The sequence below is a fragment of the Monodelphis domestica genome, chromosome 7 (genome assembly GCF_027887165.1).
Source record: "Monodelphis domestica isolate mMonDom1 chromosome 7, mMonDom1.pri, whole genome shotgun sequence".
Taxonomy (NCBI): Eukaryota; Metazoa; Chordata; class Mammalia; order Didelphimorphia; family Didelphidae; genus Monodelphis; species Monodelphis domestica.
The window spans coordinates 287020320-287039861 of NC_077233.1; the positions used below are offsets into that span (position 1 = coordinate 287020320).

The 19542-nt window shown below is 34.6% G+C and overlaps 1 protein-coding gene across 3 annotated transcripts in view; it reads left to right on the forward strand.

The window, feature by feature from the left end:
- PRR16 (proline rich 16) overlaps positions 1 to 19542 on the forward strand; it is a 306437-nt gene that overhangs the window by 41711 nt on the left and 245184 nt on the right. The gene's annotated exons all lie outside the window — the stretch shown is intronic.

Here is a 19542-nt window from a genome sequence, read left to right on the forward strand (position 1 = left end):
TGTTTTGCCTATAAGGAGGTTAAAATGTAATTGAAGACACTATATGTGAAACAATTAGAGGACACAATTCCTCAGTTAAATTGTAAGCAACTCCAGGACAGATTGCGGATTGATTTCGGTTGGGTGTAGCACTGGCAAATATAGACAATAAGTGTTTGTTGACTGACATGACTATATATAATAAAATACACAATGTGTAGTGGGAATAAAACGGAAGGGAAACAACATGTGATGAAATGCTAATTGTGAAAGAACACTCTGCACACATGGGACACAGGAAGTTTAGTGAGATGGAATCATTATAGAATACCATCAGTCACTGAGAAATGCCATCGTTTATTAGGAAATGCCATTAATCATTGGGGATGCCATCATTCAGTGCAGTATTGGCTTATCTGCCTCCAACAGTGAGCCTTGTCAACAGAGATACATTAAGCTTCTGAATGAGAACTGCCGGGCATCTGCACTAGTCATATTTAATATGTTCCCATAAGTCAAGGATATAAAAAGTAGGCAAAATACAAAATATACTTGAATCTATTTTTTTTAAGATGGTAAAAGCATGTGGTTTTTTATATATTACTTTTGCTGTTAAGAAGCACAATGTTAATAAATGATGTGGCGATCAATAAGGTTCTATCTTGAATGTAAAGACTTTAGCTTCTGAAAAGTTCTTTGGGGACACTAGACTTGAATCTTCAATGGTTAAAATGGAGTTGATCAAAATTCTTCATTTTCATCACTTAAGCATGTACATTTTTCAAAAGTGTCCAAAATAATCCCTTTCATCCTCTTCTATCTCTAACCCATCTTTTAGCCAAAGTCTATTTTCATCTAAAAGGTTATTTGACTTGGGCTATTCTTAAACAGCGCTCCACAGGAATCACATCTCAAATAATGGAAATCATATTTTCCCACCTCCCCAATTTCTCCAAGATATAAGCTTTTCAAAAAATATTGCTATTAAATAGAGGTCTCATTCATATAGCGTATGCGTAGGATCCTCATTTGGACAGTTGTCCACAAGGATCTGTTCTTTTTAAACGTGTTCTTGTGTTATAGCTGAATAGTTTAGTAAAGTCTGTTCTTTATTTTCAATATTTGGTAATGTATTTGATGTTAGATATTAGATACTTGTATACCGAAATGTTGTAGTCAAGTGAGGTTTTACTTGGCATATATTGATTAATTTCCAAAATTCATTAATATATATCTAAATATATATATATATAACATATATATATATTTATATCTTTTAAAAAAGCCTTATCTTAAATTATTTCCAATTTTGTCACTAAATCATTATGGCAAAATTATTTTTTCATTCATGAAAGTAAAGTGGAACAATATTTTCTGCCGGAAATCAATTGGATATTATGACCATATAACATATAACGTGCTCTGTAAGTTCTAAATAACACCATGCTAGAGGTAAGGCATGATCCTGCTCATGTCATCCTGCTCATGTATGCAGAAATACAATTCATAAAAGAAATGTTGGAAACGGATACGCTTTGAGAGGAGAAACTGCTTCTCAGATGAAATGATGAGATGGGTTTTTAAGAATTATTGTCTGTCACACCTGCGATTGGGCAGCAAATCCTGTTCTCTGCAGATGTTACGCACTGGCTGTCACGTACACACAGGGTCATGCATTATGGAAACAGTAACTTCTCTATCTATTCCTGTGTATATAGACATGGAATCATGTTGCTGTTTTGAAATGAAGCCCTCAGAGTCAGACCATAAAGGGAATTCGACGTCTTCGTTTACAAAGAGGGCATGATGGGGGGGGGGGGGGGTCCGCTTAGCCTGACAGCTTCCTTCCAGATATAAATATCCAGAGCGACCCGTCCATGCTTGACCCATTGATTTGGGCACCGAGACGGCCGTAGGCAGCATTCGTCCCTGAGGATCTATTCCATACAGTAAAAGCCGCCCTAGAAGGGGGCGTCTTCACACGCAGGCTGTGAACCAGAACTTAAGGACTTGCAAATGTTAGATAACCAGAGGCTGCCCCTGGCGCGTGCTGGCCAGGAAGGAGGGGGAGCAGCATGTCTGCTGGCTCAGAGCAGAGCTACAGTGGGTGGAAGCTCCCGGCTCGTCTGGCCTCGGTTTGTGTGTGAACGCTGAGACCCAAAGAGGTGATTTCAAGCTGACGAAGATAATAGAAGACTCGAGACTCCAGCGCCGAGGATCCACATTCTAATCTAACGTTCTTCCGGCTACATCCATATGTGTAGAGGTGGAAGGAAGATGGTGGCCGTCCAGGGCAACCTTCTCATTTTAAGCACAAGGAGGCCAAGGTCCTTTGCATTTCAGTGACGACTTTCCTTCAAGAGCCACAGGATCATGGAGTGGTATTCGCAGGGTCTGGCCAGATTCCTGGAGGGCGGGATGTCTTGAGTGAACGTTCATTGACTCAATGATTGCCTGCGTTCACACAGGGCGTCAGGGGCACCCAAGTTCACTCCACGTTCTCTTATTCAATCCGAAGCTATCTAAACCCTACTCTGTTTCTAGAAAAACTACACACTGTGCTCAGGACACTCGCTGTCCTCGTTAACACCGCAGACATCTCTTGAAAATTCTGCCACATCCAGGAGGCTAATGCACAGACTGTTTCCCTCCACCATCCTCCTTTCAGCTTGCCCTCCACTGTAATATATGTAAAATGCTGACATGTGTGCTTCTATCTATTTCTATATACATAAACACACACACACACACACACACACACATATATATATATATATACATACGAATAAAATATATATCATGCTGATGTAGCCTGGATACATTTCAGCTGTCACATGAAGTGTTCTGCCCTCTATCTATGTACCTACATGCCTTTTTATAGACACAAATACATATAAACATCACATGTATGTACATACATACATACGTGTGTTACCCCCACACACATAATTTTTTCCTACCTGCCTATCATCCCATTCTCTCTTCTAACATTCATCCTTCTTTGAGTCCCTTCAGTGCGTGCCCTCTGCCTTCCTGATCTACACCCTCTTGTTCTCTAGCATTTCAGCCTCCCTCTGTTAAGCCATCAGATCCCAAGGATGAGAGCCCAAGAAGTCGTCTCAGAGAACCCTGCGTCCAGCTGCCAATTCTGTGGAAGAGAGGAGGTGCCAGAGGGGTGAAGTGACTCCCCGAGACCGCCAGACGGTGGCCTTTTCTTTGTTTGAGTAACAGGGATCATAGATTCCAAATTCTCTCCGAAAGGAGGAACAGATTCCAGCCAGCACGGATCAGTCAAACCCAGGCAGATTCCGCCCGTCACCGCGGCATTCTTCAAACCATACCCTGAAAAGTACCAGCCGTGTCTAAATCATACGAGGCTGGTATAAGCATGGAAGAGGATTCTCTGAGAAGTCCTTGCCTCGGGGATACAACTTTTTGATCCAAGGGGGAGAAAACAACAACAACAACCAACAAATCCACGAAGCAAGAAAAATATGTTCTCTTCAGATTTATCTCCATCTTATGGAAAGATAATCATTTATATCAGAATTTTTCTCTTTTAAACCCTTACCTTCTGTCTTAGAATCAATACTGTGCCTGGCTCTAAAGCAGAAGAGTGGTAAGGGCTAGGCAATGAGGGTTAAGTGACTTGCCCAGGGTCACACAGCTGGGAAGTCTCCATGCCTGGCTTTATATCTATTGAGCCACCTAGCTGTCCCCAGTTCACTATGAGAGTTAATGAAATCTTAAGAAAGTGTATTACTTAGTAGTGGAGGGAAAGTTCACTATCAGTTGGCAGCTAAAAGCCCTTGTGATAACTGTTATTGAATTCATAAAATGCTTTTAGAATATTATCTTATTTAATGTTCCCATCAACCCTTTGAATTAGGATTAAAGACGTTAAAGTGAATTTTCCTTATTCTCATGGACAGTAAATGTTCAGAGATAGGATTGGAGCCCAATGCAGCAATCTGTCCACCAACACACTGCCTCTTAGGGCAAGGGAATCATGATTTCTAGCTAGATGGAAACAGGCTTTCAGGAAGTGACTGAGCTGGGACTAAATGTCTACCTTTTACATTTTAATCCATTAGTATTTTTATTAGGTCAGTTCCAAAATGCAATGCACATTTGTCTTAGCCCACAGCCAGTTACAATTCTATGGCTTTTAATTCACCTCATTCCCCAGTCATTTTAGACTTACTTATTCATTCAGCCTCTTTCTTTCCATACAAATGGAGCCTAAACTTTTCATGGGAGAGTCTTCACCTGGCCAAGTGACAAGTCCTGACCTGCAATTCTCTTGCGGATCAAGCAGGGTAACCCCACTACCGTGATATTTGAGGCATATCACTATTTTAGGACTCACTGACTTTGCCTATATATAATTTTTGAACTTTTAAGAAAAATTTCTTATTTTATCCTTAAATTCTAAGTTGTCTAAGACTGGATATTGAACTCAAGTCTTACAGCCTCCAAGTAGGTGCTCTATCCACTGGGCTACCTAGCTCCCTTAATTATCATAACAAGGACTGTTCAGTTATAGTAACTGCCTCGGAAGATCTACCAAATAAGATTTGAAGCTTTATAAGTAGCTTCCTGTTCTACCTTCTGTCAGCTTCTGTTCTCGGGAAAAAATGGCAACTTCTTTTCCCAAAGTTTGTTGTCTCAGCAAGAGAGAAATCTAATGCATAAGTGACCTCAGCTTCTCTGTCCCTTGAGCCACGAAGGTGTAGCTCAGGAATGTCCTATGGATCTTGTAACCTTAGTGTCATTTACTGAAGACACTTTTTAAATGTAGTCTTCCCTGAAAGTAAGGTAAATTTGAGTCAAAGACATAGGATCTTGTTACACCCGAGTTTCTTCCTAGTTTGGTGCCTTCATTGGACCCAAAAGTTTAGAGCTGAAACTAGCATTTTTGGATCAAAGACTCCACTCTTGGATTTTACAGGGAAGGAAAATGAGGCTCAGAGATATGAATTGACTTGTTCAAAGCAGTTAAATACCATAAAACAGAGCAATAAGGAGAAGCCAGTGGCTCTGACTGCAATAACAGTGCTCTGAGCTTTTTCTATTGTCCTTCAGAAGCTTTAGGAAAGAAAATTTTAATTTCTTTGACATGATAAAAGGAAGACAGTGAAAATTAAGTTTGGTTCTGTGTGCAATTGTGTGTTTTTAGGGGGAAAGCAAGGTGATGAAGGTAGATTGGTGAATGAACTTATATTTTATGAATTGCCTTCAGATTTCAAGATCTAGTCTATCAATACCTCCATTTTCCCAATATAATCTTGTCGTATATCAAATTGTAGGCTTTTCTTTAGGAGGGAGTGTGTTTTGGACAGCAGAAGTCTCTTTCTAATATAAGAAGTCAGACTGATCCTCTTTTCCTCTAATACTCTGTTCCCCTCCTATATCCCTATGAATAATAATTTGTAACTATCTATCTCATTGGATCCTCACAACAACCCTAGGAAGTAGGGACTATTATTATTCCTGTTTTACAGGGGAGCAAATTGAGGCAAGCAAATTTCTACCTTGCTCAGGTACCCAGTTAGTGTCTGATATTGGAATTACCTCAGGTCTTTCTGATTCTAAGAATGGCCTTCTATCCACTGAGCAGCCTACTGGCCAATTCCAGTTCTTAAGTTCTATGGTGCATGTATGAACATTCTTTTCATTCTAAAATCATCATTGAATTTTACTTACTTATGCTTTTACTGTTATAATTATTTGTATATCTTACTTTTCTTTCTCCATTCCAAAATGATTGTGGAAGTATAGATAATGGGAGATAGAAAACAAACTAGATATGGAAGTAAAATATCATAATGATGGAGCACTTTAAGAATCTGAATATCTACTGAACATCTTTCTTTGCTAAGAAGAGCAGCTGAAAAATTTGTGACTCGCCTTTAAGATAATTAAAATTGTCAAAGGTTGAAGGAAATGGGAAAAAAAACCCTAGTTTTATACCTAATTATGAACACCAAAGAGGAGTGGGATGAAGAAGGAGAACTAATTAGAACTTTGGAGGCAAGTGACCACTAAATCATAGCATTTCTGGTAGAAGAAGAGAATGCCAGGAATAGTCTGGCATACAAATTAGAATAGTGTTAAAAGAATGCAGGGAAATGAGAGTGCCCTATTATTTTGGAAGGAAAATTGAGCGAAGGAAGAGGAAATTCTCAAGACTGAATTTTTGAAGATTTTAAGAGAAATTATTCTAATGAGCAGAAAAAAAGGAGAGACAAATGTGAATGTCCAGGCAACTAATTAAACAATTAAAATCTTAAAATGTCATATGTAGAAAAACTAAGGAAACAAAACTGGAGATTAATATAATCCCACTGAGAACTGCATCAAAAGCACTAAAGCTTATAATAAACAGAGACTGATGACGAACTTAAGGACTTTTTCTGAATTATAAAAAGAGGGTCAAAAAAGGAAGAGGAATGCTAGCATGAGAAAATAAATAGTTTACAATCAGGTGAGTATACTACTCAGTACTTTTTGTTTTCTTGTCCAAGGAAAATGATAGAATGAAAATGATTGGACAAAAAAGATTGTCAGGGAGTGGAAATGAAATGGCAGATGTAATTATTTAGTCATTGCCTGTATTCTTTGAAAGATTGTCAGGAATGGGAGAGGTGGTCCAAGAAGGGATAAGAACAAAAGTTTCATTTTTTTTTTTAAGGGAAAAGATCTGAAGTTTCAAAGTATGGGTAAATGTGCTTTTTTGTTGTTGTTGCACCATATCACTAAAGCGTTTGTGAACATTTCAATATCAATACATTGCCTTATTTCTTTATTTTTTTTTAATTTCACATGTGATATGTCTTCTTTCATGAAGTGGGGAATGAGGAAAATTGACATGACAACATCGGAATAGTCTATATTAGATTATTTACTGCCTCGGGTGGAAGGGAGGGAGGGAGATAGAAAATTTGGATTTCAAAAGGTCAAAAAAGCAACTGTTAAAAATTGTTTCTTCAAGTAATTAAAAAAACGGAATAGAAAGTGCAAAAAAAGGTGATATAGTTTCACCTGTTTATGATGAAGATGAATTTTTTTTCTTTCTTAACTGATAATATTGATGGGTAAATAAGCAGAGTATGATCGACATGATACATTTAAATTTCATCAGTCACCTGAAGTAATTTTAATGCTCTTTGTGGGTAGCCTCGAAATTAATGATTTGTATCAGGGGTTCTGTATGTGTAAATTACTCCTTTGGCATTCTGGTGAAGCTAATGGACTCTTTCTCAGCATAATGGTTTTGAAAAATACATATGACTGAAATAAACATTTATTTTGAAATCTAGGTTTTGTAAGGGTTAAATTAGGAGTCGACACAAGAGAACAGCTTTTAATAATTTAAGTTTTAATGAGACTATAGTAGGGTTGTAAATTAATATTATCCCTTTAAGCCAGAGGGGTGAAAAACCCTCCTAATAGCTTCTAACAATTAACAATTTAGTTTAATTAAAATAGAGAGAGTAAAAGAATATAGTAAAATGAATATAGTAAAGGAAAGAAATATAGGAAAGAGGTAGAGAAAGGAAATTTCCTAATGTCTATACTAGTTATATTGTAACTACCTATAGTAGTAGTCTCTCTGTAACCAAGGATGACGATTGTCTTTGTGCGTTTTTGTGCACAAAGACGCTTGTGCATGAAGATTTAAGTGGAAAAGTCGATGCACAGAGACAGTCCCACTCTCTTTTGGAAGCCTGGGTCCAGTGGCACGAAAAGTCATTACACCTGGAGACTTCCTCAGCTGCATTGGATGGCCGTGTTGTCTTTTGTGCTCCAACATGCCCTAAGCACTCCACAGTGCTTTGCTGCGTCGCCCTCTCAGCCGTTGAACCTTCTTGTTGGTTTCTTCCGCCTGTTCAGCCAAAGCAGTCTTCACATGCTGGGTGAGCAAAGCCCTGGTTCACCAGGGGTCGACGTCGACCCGATGGCTACCCTCACAAGGTTGGGCCGGCCTGTTGAAGCCGTTGCCCGGGGTGTGGCCACTGCCACATGCTAGCAGCTACTGGGAGCCTAAAACTTCCTATAACTACCTATACTGCTGTTAGAGAAAGTCCAGTTGATCACCCTTCATTTCAGTTCACCAGGCAGAATCAATATCTATCTATCTCTATAGCTCTCAACCACCAACTAATCACCAGCTCACACCACCAGCAATTAACCCCCAATGACCAACTCACTTTCAGCAGCCAAGTTCCCCTCAACTGCCAGCCCTGTCAGCAACTGCCAGCCCAACCAACTCAAGATGGTCCCCTCTATAGGCTGGTTAATCACTACACATCTCTATGGTAAGAGACTGCCAGATCCCTAAGTAATTTAAAAAAGGAATAAAGGATTCCTTTTTTACAGTTTATATAACATATATGTAAATATATATTCCAGTGTATATATACTACATATGTATTTGTGTATGTACATGTGTATATAAATATGCTCACCCAATGATGGCTCTTTGAGTCTAAAAATTCAAAATTTAACTGAAAGACAGTTATTAATTGCATGTTTGCTTGAAAGTAGGTTTATCTTAAGTTCTCAGGCTCTATGCTTGACCCTTAATCATTTAACAATTTTATTATTGACTTGCACAATGGTATGCATGGTTTACCATAATGTTAATCATAAAAAGCTCACAAATAGGTCTAGCTAAGATATTTATGAATAAGGATTCAAAATAATCTCAAAACACCAGAATAATAGATCTAATAAATAATGTAAAATTGAATAGGGTTAAATGCAAATTTTTACACTGAAAATTAGCCCCATAAGTTAAAGATAAAATCAATTTGCTTAGATGATAATTTGTCAAAATAGTTTCAATATTTTGGTGAAATATAGGCTCTAAATATGATTGTAATACCAATATGAGGAGTTGGTCAAGGAGATTATTTCCTAAGCTATCATAAATGATTCATAATTTCTAAACAGAGAAGTCATAATTTTACCCCTCTTAGATTCTATGACTCTATCTTTAATGAAATATAATTTTCAGAATTCTATTATATGGTTTCCAATCAATCAGTCAATAAACATTAAATATTTACTATATGCTCGGCAAATAGTAGGAATTTTTAAATATTCATCAATTGATTGATTATAATGTAAAATTTGATCATACGTTTCTTACTGATTTTTTGGTGTATTCTTTATTTCCTACCTCCATTACTTATTTTCCTAACTTTGATACATTCCCTTTCTATTTTTTCCTGCAAACTTACTTCAAATGATAGTTTCTTCACTGAAAGAATTTTTTTCTTGTTAGAAACCTTTCAACTCTGAACAAAATTTAGTAGTATCTCCTCCTGGGAATATAAATGATTCTTGATTCTTTATTGAATCCCTAGAACTTTAGAATTTCATATCAAATTCACAACATGGTCATGTCTAAAAATGTATATTCCTATCTCTAACTCATTTCCTCTACTTCTCTAGATCTACGCATGTTCTATCATTAGTCTCCCGAAGTCATGATTATTTATTACATTGATTAAAGTTTTTAGACCATTCAAAGTTATTTTTTCTGTACAATGATGTAATGTATAAATTTTACTTCTTCAACCCATGAAATGGGCACCATTTTTATTGTTTGGTTGTATTAGTCATGTCTGACTTTTTGTGACACCATTTGGAGTCACATGGCAAAGATAGGGAGTAATTCATCATTTTCTTTTGCAGGTCATTTTACAGATAAGAAAACTGAGACAAACTTGTTTAAGTGAGTTGTCTAGGATTCCATAGCTAATAAGTATCTGAAATGAGATTTGAGCTCAAGCAGATGACTTTTTCTGATTCCAATCTTGACCCTCTACTGTGCCATCTATTTGCATCTTATTTTCCATAAGGTCATATAAATTTTCTTGGTCCCTCTAAATCTATTTTGTTATTTCCTTCAACACAATAATGTTCCATTACATTAATATGGCATAATTTGTTCTGCCATCCTCCAATAGATGGATGCCTCATTAGGTTCTAGTGCCCTGAAAAAGAAATATTAACATGCACATATGATATTTTTGTCTTTTCCCATTTCTTTGATCTATTTGGGTCACAGGACTCAAAAGTCATTATCTCATTTAGTTCTACCAAGAATTCCATATAGAGGTACCATCAGAGGTAGATCCTAATTAGTATCACAAATAAACCCCATTTAGTGGTTGCATTATTTGATTTTGCACTATTTTATTCTTTTGAAAACATGTTAATTGATTTTAATTCAATGCAAATACATTCAGTAGTACCACTTGATCAAAGAAAACTTGTGAATAGGGACAGAGTCAAGACGGTGGAGTAAACCAGTGTAGCTCTGAGTCATCACAAGAATCCTTTCCAACAATACTAAAATATTGCCACAAAAAGAATACAAGAGTGAAAGAATCAATAAGGAGACAGAGTGAAACAATTTTCAAGAAAAAAATCAAAGCTCAAATGGTAGGCAGAGAACATTTAGGGCACTGGAATGAGAGGAGAGCATAGACAGCAAGAAGTTGTAACAAGGAGTGAAGAGCAAACCTATATTAAGTCACACACCCAACCCCACATCTGCTAGCCCAGTTTAAGAATATAAAACGAAGCCAAAATTCAGACCCTGTAAACCTACCTGGGCAATTAGTAATCCATGCCAACCCACAAGCCTTGAAATTTCAAATCTATGGTGAAATCTGGAGTCCCAGCTGAGGGCAGTCTGGAATGAAGTGGGCAGATCCTCGTGGACCCAAATGGAAGCCAGAAATACCACTCTGGCCTTGGAATGAGGTCATATTTCATAGTTTGGGGTGACTGACCATATTATTTTTGCCTAAATCTCGAAGAGCTCTAGGACAAGGCTATAGGTGTGCCTGATCAGAAAAAGTACAGAGTAAGATAAAAAAACTCACACATAAGCCCAAGGCTACCATTTGAATAGTTTCTGACCTGAAGAACATCAAAGTAAGACCAAAAAATACAACCAAGCCTAAGGAAAGTCTTTGAGTTATCATGATCTCAAAGGTCAATTGACTCATCAGGGGAGTGTGCTCTCATATCTATCAGTCTGCAGGCTATCACATCATCCTCCAAGAACTGAAACTGGTAAAAATGTAGAAAATGAACTGAGAATAGTATCAAGGAAGGACTGAAGTTTAAGAGCGTACCCCAGCTTCCAAGAAAATAGAGCTTACCTATATTTAGATAGAAAAAAATAGCAAACAAAAAAAACACTTAAGAATTTTCATGGAGAAAAAAGAGCAAGGTACAGAAACAGAGGAGGATAGTGAAAGCAAAACAAACACTTGCAAAATTAAAAAAAAAAACTGATTGGACACAGATTCTGGAAGAGCTCAAAAAAGACTTAAAAACCAAGTAAGAGAGGCAGAGGAAAAACAGGAAAGAGAAATGAGTGATAAAAGGAAAAATGAAACTTGTGAAAGTAGAAATAAGCCAATTGAAAAAAGGAGAACCAAAATCTGATGGGAAAATTGGGCTTTAAAAATCAGAATTGATCATCTAGAAACTAATGATTTCATGAGAAATCAGGAGATAATAAAGCAGAATCAAAGGAATGAAAAAAGCAGAGGAAAACATAAAATAGCTTATTGCAAAAACAACTGAAATAGAAAACAGATCTAGAAGAGACAATTCGAGAATTACTGGATTACCTGAAATCAATGGCCAAGAAAAACAAAAAACAAAAAACCTTTGACATCATATTACAAAAAAATTATCAAAGAAAACTGCCCAGATATCATCAAACAAAAAATAAAATTGAAATTGAAAGAATTCACAGATCACTTCCAGAAAGAAATTCTCAATTGACAACTTACAGGAATATAATAACTAAATTCAAGAGCCATCAAGCCAATGAAAAAATACTTCAAATAGCCAGAAATATACAATTCAAATACCATGGAGCTACAATCAGGATCACACAGGACTTAGTGACTTCTACATTAAAGGTTCAAAAAGAATGTAATATGATATTCAGAAAGGCAAGTGATTTGGCTTTCCAACACAGAGTTACCTGTTGAGTTCTTTCAGGGGAAAAAATGGTCATTCAATAAGATAGAACATTTTCAAGCATTCCTGAGGAATAAAGTAGACCTAAGAAAAGAATTCAAAGTCCAAACATGAGACACAAGAGAAGCCCCAAAAGATAAATGAAAAAGAGATAATTTAAGGCAATTATTAAGGAAAAAAATGTTGATATGTCTACATGAAAAGAGAATATTTGTAATTCTCAAAAATTACTCTTAGTAGTAGAAAAGAAAGAAGGAATTTACTCAGAAAGAGGGTAGGACATTAAACTGATTATGATGTATATGGTGAGAGATGATGATATAATGTGTATGTAATTGTGATGATAAATAAATTATATGTATATATGACATGATATATATGCATATGAATGATCTATAAAAAATTAAGGTGTGAAAGAGAGGGTTTCACTGAGAGAAAAGGAAAGGGAGAGATAGAATGGGGTATGTTATATAAAGAGGCATGAAAAATAATTATAAAGAGGGGAGGATAAGGGTGGTAATGGGCAGTGCTTAAACTTTATTCTCAACTGGCTCAATGAGGGAAAAACAAGTATACTCATTGTGGTATAGAATTCTATCTTATCCTACAGAGAAATAAAACGGGAATAAGATGAGGGAAAGTGAAGGTAATTGGAGGGAGGGAGAAGTGGGGGGAGTGACAAAAATCAAGGTATTTGTTAAGTGAAACAGAGTTAAAGGGAATAGAGCAGGATCTAAAGTGTATAACACAGCTAGTAATCATGATGCTGATTGTGAATGGGATGAGCTCACCCATAAAACAGAATTGGAGAGCAGAGTGTATTAATAGCCAGAATTCTAGCATACATTTACAAGAAACACATTTGAAGTAGGATGACACACAGATTCAAGGTAAACGGCTGGAGCAGAATTTATAATGCTTCATTTAAAGTAAAAAAAAGCAGGAGAAGCAATCATGACACCAGACAAAACTAAAGTAGTCATTGATCAGTTTAAAAGGAATATGGAAGGAAAATACATTTTGCTAAAGGGTACTATAAACAATAAAGTCTTATCATTACTAAATATTTATGCACCAAAGAGTATAGCATCTAGATTTCTAATAGAAAAAATAAAAAAGCTCGAGGAAGAAATTCATAATAAGATCATATAGTAGGGTATCTCAACCTTCCCCTTTTAGGACTAGATAAATCAAACAAAAATAAATAAGAAGTAAGGGAAGTGAATGAAATGTTAGAAAAAAATAGAGTTAATAGATATCTAGAGAAAATTTAATAGGAATAAAAAAGGAATATATCTTCCTCTGAGTAGTATATGGTAAATATACAAAAATTGACCATGTACTAGGGCATAAAAACATTGCAAACAAATGCAAAAAAGCAGAAATAATAAATGCCACTTTTCCAGATCATAATATGATAAAAATTATAATTAACAAGGGTCCATGTAAAGGAAATTTTAAAATAAATTAGAAATTAAATAAATGAATTCTTCAAAATGGATGGGTCAAAAAACACATCATAGAAACAATTATGGACTTCATTATAGAGAAAGACAACATATCAAAATCTATGGGATACAGCCAAAGCAGTACTCAAGGGAAAATTTATATCTTGCAACTTAAAAAATTAGAAAAAGAACTGTTTAAAAATCCCCAGATAAAAACTAAATTGGAAATCCTAAAAATTAAGAAATTAATAAAAATGAAAGTAAAAGAATTATTGAACTAAAAAATAAAACCAGGAGCTGGTATTTAGGGAAAAAGAAACAAATAAAATATAGTGGTGGTAAATGTAATTAAAACAAAGTGAAAGAAAAAAATCAAATTAATAGCATCAAAAATTAAAAGGACATTCTCACCTGTAATGAAGACAAAATTAAGACAGTTACTAAAGCTACTATGCCAAATTATATCCAACAAATATGATAATATAGGTGAAATGAGAGAATATTTACAAAAACAAAATATCTAGATTAAGAATAAAGGAAATAGATTACTTAAATAATAATTTCATTTCATAAAAATGAAATTGAAAAAGCCATCAAGGAAACTTCCCAAGAAAAAATCCCCAGGGCCAGATGGATTCACAACTGAATTCTGTCAAACACTTAAAGCACAACAAATCCAAATAGTCCACAAACTATTTGACAAAATAAGGAAAGAGTCTTACCAAGTTCTTTTTATGACACAAATACAATTCTGATTCCCAACCAGGGAGACCAAAAACAGAAAAAAATCTACAGAGCAATATCTTTAATGAACATAGATGCAAAAATTTTAAATAAAATACTAGGAAAGAAACTATAGTAAGTCATCACAAGGATTATCCATTATGATCAGGTTGGATTTATATAAGGAATTCCAGAGTGGTTTCACATTAGAGAAAACATCCACATAATTTACCATAACAATAACCAAACTTACCACCTGATTATCTCAATAGATGTGGAAAAAGTCTTTGACAAGATACAAAACCTATTTTCTATTAGAAACACTAGAATATATAAAAATAGAGGGGCCTTTCCTCAAAATAATAAACAGCATTTATTTGAAAACATCAGCAAGTATCCATCTGCAATGGGGACAAATTAGGAGTCTTCCCAATAAGATCATATACTGTCATTATCTCCAACAATCCTTTAAAGAAAAGCTATCTATCAACTTTGTTCTGATCAGTATGAATATTGAATCTCATGAAGTAGTTACATTGTTTGCTTTTGCAATATATGATTCATACTCTCTATCTCACTCTCTCATCCCTCATATATGATCTATTGCGAAAGCTTGTAGACTTTACCTTTGCAACATTTCCCCAATATTCCACATTATCTCCTCTGAACCTCCCACAACTCTGATGTAGGCATTTATCACCTCATGACTGAACTATTAAAATAGCCTGCTGCTAAGTTTGCCTGCCTCAAGTCTCTCTAATCCGTCCTTCATTTAGTCACCAAGGTGTTTTTACTTAAGTGCATATCTAGCCATTTTGTCCTTTGCTTTAATAAATCTGAGGGGCTCCCTATTCCCTGTAGGATAAAATAGAAAATGCCCCATTTGGCATTCAATTTCATAGACTAGTTCCTTCCCACCTTTCTAGTTTTCTTATATTTTACTTAATGAAATGTTTGACATGTGACTTCTACAATTAATTAATTAATATAATCATAGTAATAGATCAGAAAAGTATAGGAAAAGATCTTCTTACAAAGTAATTCAGTTCTAAAAAATTACTTTAGAAAATTAAAAATGGCTGAAAGTTTAAAATGAGTTGTTCTGACATTATGTCCAAGACATCATTGTTTTCATTTAAAATATTTTAGCAATGCAGATGCTACTAACTCATCTTTCTTTAAATATATGTCTAGAGAGCTTTGTCTATATTTCAGTGAATTTTCATGTTCTTTTTGACATTAGGGTCATCATCCATTTTTTTTTGCTCTGTATATTTTTATCTATATATCATATATTGCATATATATCATATATTGCAAAAGCAAACAATGTGACTACTTCATAAGATTCAATATTCACAGTTTGCTCTGATAAAATATAAAATATATATATATATATCAATATCACAATTTGCTCTGTATATTTTATAGCTCAAAACACAACTTCAAATGTATTGAAAATGAACTACCTCATTTGCACATTATCTGATTTTTAGCATCGTTATCAGTTTCTTAAGATGCCGATTGATTTAAATGAAAATATTCATCAACCAATTCTTCCAAGTGGGAATCAAACAGTTGCCAGATAATAGCACTTTCCAGTTCATCAAAAGCAAAATTTCTTCCAATTTTCCTTCTTGTTTTGCCAGGGGACCATCCAAACTTCCTATTTGCATAGTTTAGTAAAATGTTACTCACTGCTGCATACTCACCTATATTGGATGCCTGTCTGGTAAGTAATTTTAACATTATGAAATTAATCTTAAATTTTTTAACAGTTAAAAAAATTTTAAGTTCCAAATTCTTTTCCTTTATCCCTTCTCCCACTGCATAGGGAAAGCAAGCAGTATGATACCCATTGTACAAATAAAGCCATTAAAATGTATTTCTATATTAGTCATGTTTTAGAAAAATATAATATACATATATGTTTACATATATATACACACACATATTAACAATACATTTCAATCTGCACTCAGAGTTGCTGAGTGCTCTCTCTGGATATGTATAGAATGTTTTATCACAACTCCTTTAAAATTATCTTTAACTGTATTGATCAGAGTAGCTAAATCTTTTACAGTTGATCATCATGACCATTGTATTATTGTATAGGGTGTTCTCTTGTTTCTGCTCAATTCAATTCACACATCAGTTAATTAAATATTCTCAGGCTTTTCTGGAACTATCACCATTTCTTATAGTAGTATCCCATCAGAATCACATAACTACAATTTGTTTAGAGTTCCTCAATTGATGATCATTTCTTCAATTTCTATTTTTTAACATAAAAATTACTGCTATAAAAGATTTTATACATCTACGTCCTTTTCCATTTCCTTTAATCTCTTTGAGATATAGGCCTAGTAGTGGTATTTCCATGACCTCAATTTTTAATGTTATTAAACCAATCAGTCCTGGCAGTAAGTTTCTTCTCTGTGCACTTCAATTCTATTTTCTTTAATTGCCTCCAATAAACTTGGATTTTTATATTTAATTGCAGTCTTTAATTCTTAAATTTAAGAAAATTGCATTTCTAAAATTCTAACTCTCTTGGTCCTTAGAGTAGGTTATAAATACAAAAAAATATAATAAATATATTAATGCAATTTTTCTGTATCTAATTTTTTAGAAGCATACCAAGTAACAGTGATGATAATGAACATTCTTGCTTTATCTCTAATCTTGTTGGATAAATTTCAAACATTTTTCAGTTGCATATTATACCAGTTCTTTGTTTTAAATAGATACTCCCTATTATATTAAGGAAAGTTTCATTGATCTTTTGGGCTTATTTTAAACAATGGATCTTTTATTTTGTCAAGGTCTTTCTCTTTAGTCATTGGTATAATATGTGGATTTTTGTTGACCTTAATAAAATGTTATATTTTTGCTGTGTAATATTGAACTGCCTCAAGATCTTATTTTTGTTTTCCTTTCTCAAAGAACTTGCAGTTCTAAAATGACACATTTTCCTCCTCTCTTTAGAATATGATTTTTCTTCATATAATACTTTGTTTGATCACATTTATTTACCATTCTATGTTTCTCTTAGTATTTGACTTTTCATTTCAAAGTTTCTATCAAATTTGTTATTTTCAGCAAGAACATTTGAACTTTCCTCCCTCCTTACATTATTCCATTCTTATGAGTATTATTTCTATTATATGTAATTTCCCTAAAATTAAAATGTATCCTCTTTTAGTAAGATGGAAAGATGCATGAGAAAATAGAAGTATAATAAATAATAAATAATAGGGTTTCCAAAATGAATAATATACTATGAATGAATTTAAGTGAATATGTTTAATATTTACTGAGTATTGATCATCTATTAAAATAGTAGGATATTTTTGAGTTTTTTAAAAAAAATTATCTTAAGTGGAATATTTTACTTTACCCTGAAAAACACAAAAGTATGATTTTTCCAGCCTATTTATACTATTCCTATTCAGATTTCTAGAATCTATGTGAACTTGCTAGGTATATTTATATTTGTCCTGTGTGGTCATTATGAATACCATCAGTACCATTAAAAGCACATCGTTAGTTTCCTTTGTGGGGCCATGGAGGAGAATAACAGTTGCTTCATTTTTGCCACTCAATATTAAGTTGAATTCCTTTAATCAATGTAGACAAAATATTAGAGTCTCTTTAACTTGCCACCACATGCAGACCTAGACATAATTTCATTCTACATTTCTGGGAAAAAATGTGCCTTTCAGTTCCAATAGTATCATATTTATTTTTAGTTATGCTTTTTAAAAAACTTCTAAGTCTGGGTTTTAGAAATATCATTTTATTACACTGAAATGTTTAGGGATGAATTATATGTCTTAAGAAGACTTAATTTATACAATGGTCATGTTACTCGTTAGAGTGTAGGGTAGTTCTATATAATAAGATTATACCCAGTGATATTTTAATACTTGGAAAATTCATTTTAATAGCATTTATTAGTTCTTTCAATGCGCAAACACAGAGACTTGTAAGCAACCCTATGAATGAAAGTTATACTAAAGATAATTTTGAATTATAGACAGAAAAGAGATAATGTATATCAGCGAATTTAATAAGTTACTATTGTACTTTCTGTATTTTCAACTAAAAAGTCTTTTTATTCTTAAGTTTCATAGTTCATTGCATTCCTATTGCCCTGTCAGTAAATAATCTGAATGACTTGAATTACTCAACTACGTGTGAAATGAGCAGGTATTTCATAGCAGGGTTCTGCCATCATTGTTCTCCAGAACGTCACCTTTCAAGAAGATTCTGTATCTTAACATAATAACTAATTATCTTTTACCATAGAAATACCAGGTAGACCAGTAATCAATGCACTTGCTAATGGCTCCCTACTGGTTAGAATTCTCCTTTATAACATCATTCATTTTGTGTCTAGCTGCAAATTTTCCCAGTGATTTCTTAAAGGGTCGAAGGAAAGACGATTGAAAACCATCTCAGAATATCTAGTTCACATTCTATCGGTATTTATTTCCCAAATGTCAGTTGAGAAATGTAAACGGAAGCGACAAAAGACTGTCATTGGGAACCAAAGCACATGAGATTCAGTCCCAAACCTCTTCTTCAATCTGTTTAAACCTCGTCTTGTAAAATCTCTGGCACTTCATTTCCTAATCATAAAATGAGGAGTTTACGCTGCGTGATGTTTGAAATGGAAGTAAGCCCTCATGTAATGGTCCATATGCTTTACAAATACAATCTAGTTATATTTCATCTTAACCTTATTTTCAACTCTAAATCCCATGAGCCGATGAAATAATACTAACTAACATTTACACGGCGTTCACCATGTGCAAGGAACTGTCCTACGTGCTTCGGATTCATGGCTCATTTGATCCTCGCCACCACCCGGGATGTAGACGCTACTATTATTCCTGTTTTACACATGTGAAGACTGAGGCGATTCGAGATGAAAATGCCTCTCGCAGGTCACACCGACAGGCAATGTCCGAGGCCAGATCTGAACTCCGGTGTTCGTGCTTCCAGCTCCGGCGGGTCATTAAACAAGCGATCAAAAAGTATCTGTTAATGCCAAAGACTGAGTCCGAAAAAGGCAGCTGGACATTCCAGTTCTTGAAGTAACTGGGCGCGGATAATTTTAGCTCTGATTATTAAAATAAAAATAAACAAGAAAAGGCACATCTCCATTGCAGGTTCTGTTAAAAGCAGACAGTTTTACTCCGCCCTTTTTGGTGGAAAATATTGCGTAGGATCAACCGTAAACATTGATAATAAATACTGGTTTGGCCTGTCTTTTGGTTGAGAGTGGGAGCCTCTCTTGGTGGCTGCCTTTGGTTTAATTTTTATTTCCTGTTGTACTTAAGATGCTAAATGTGTCATTATGGCAC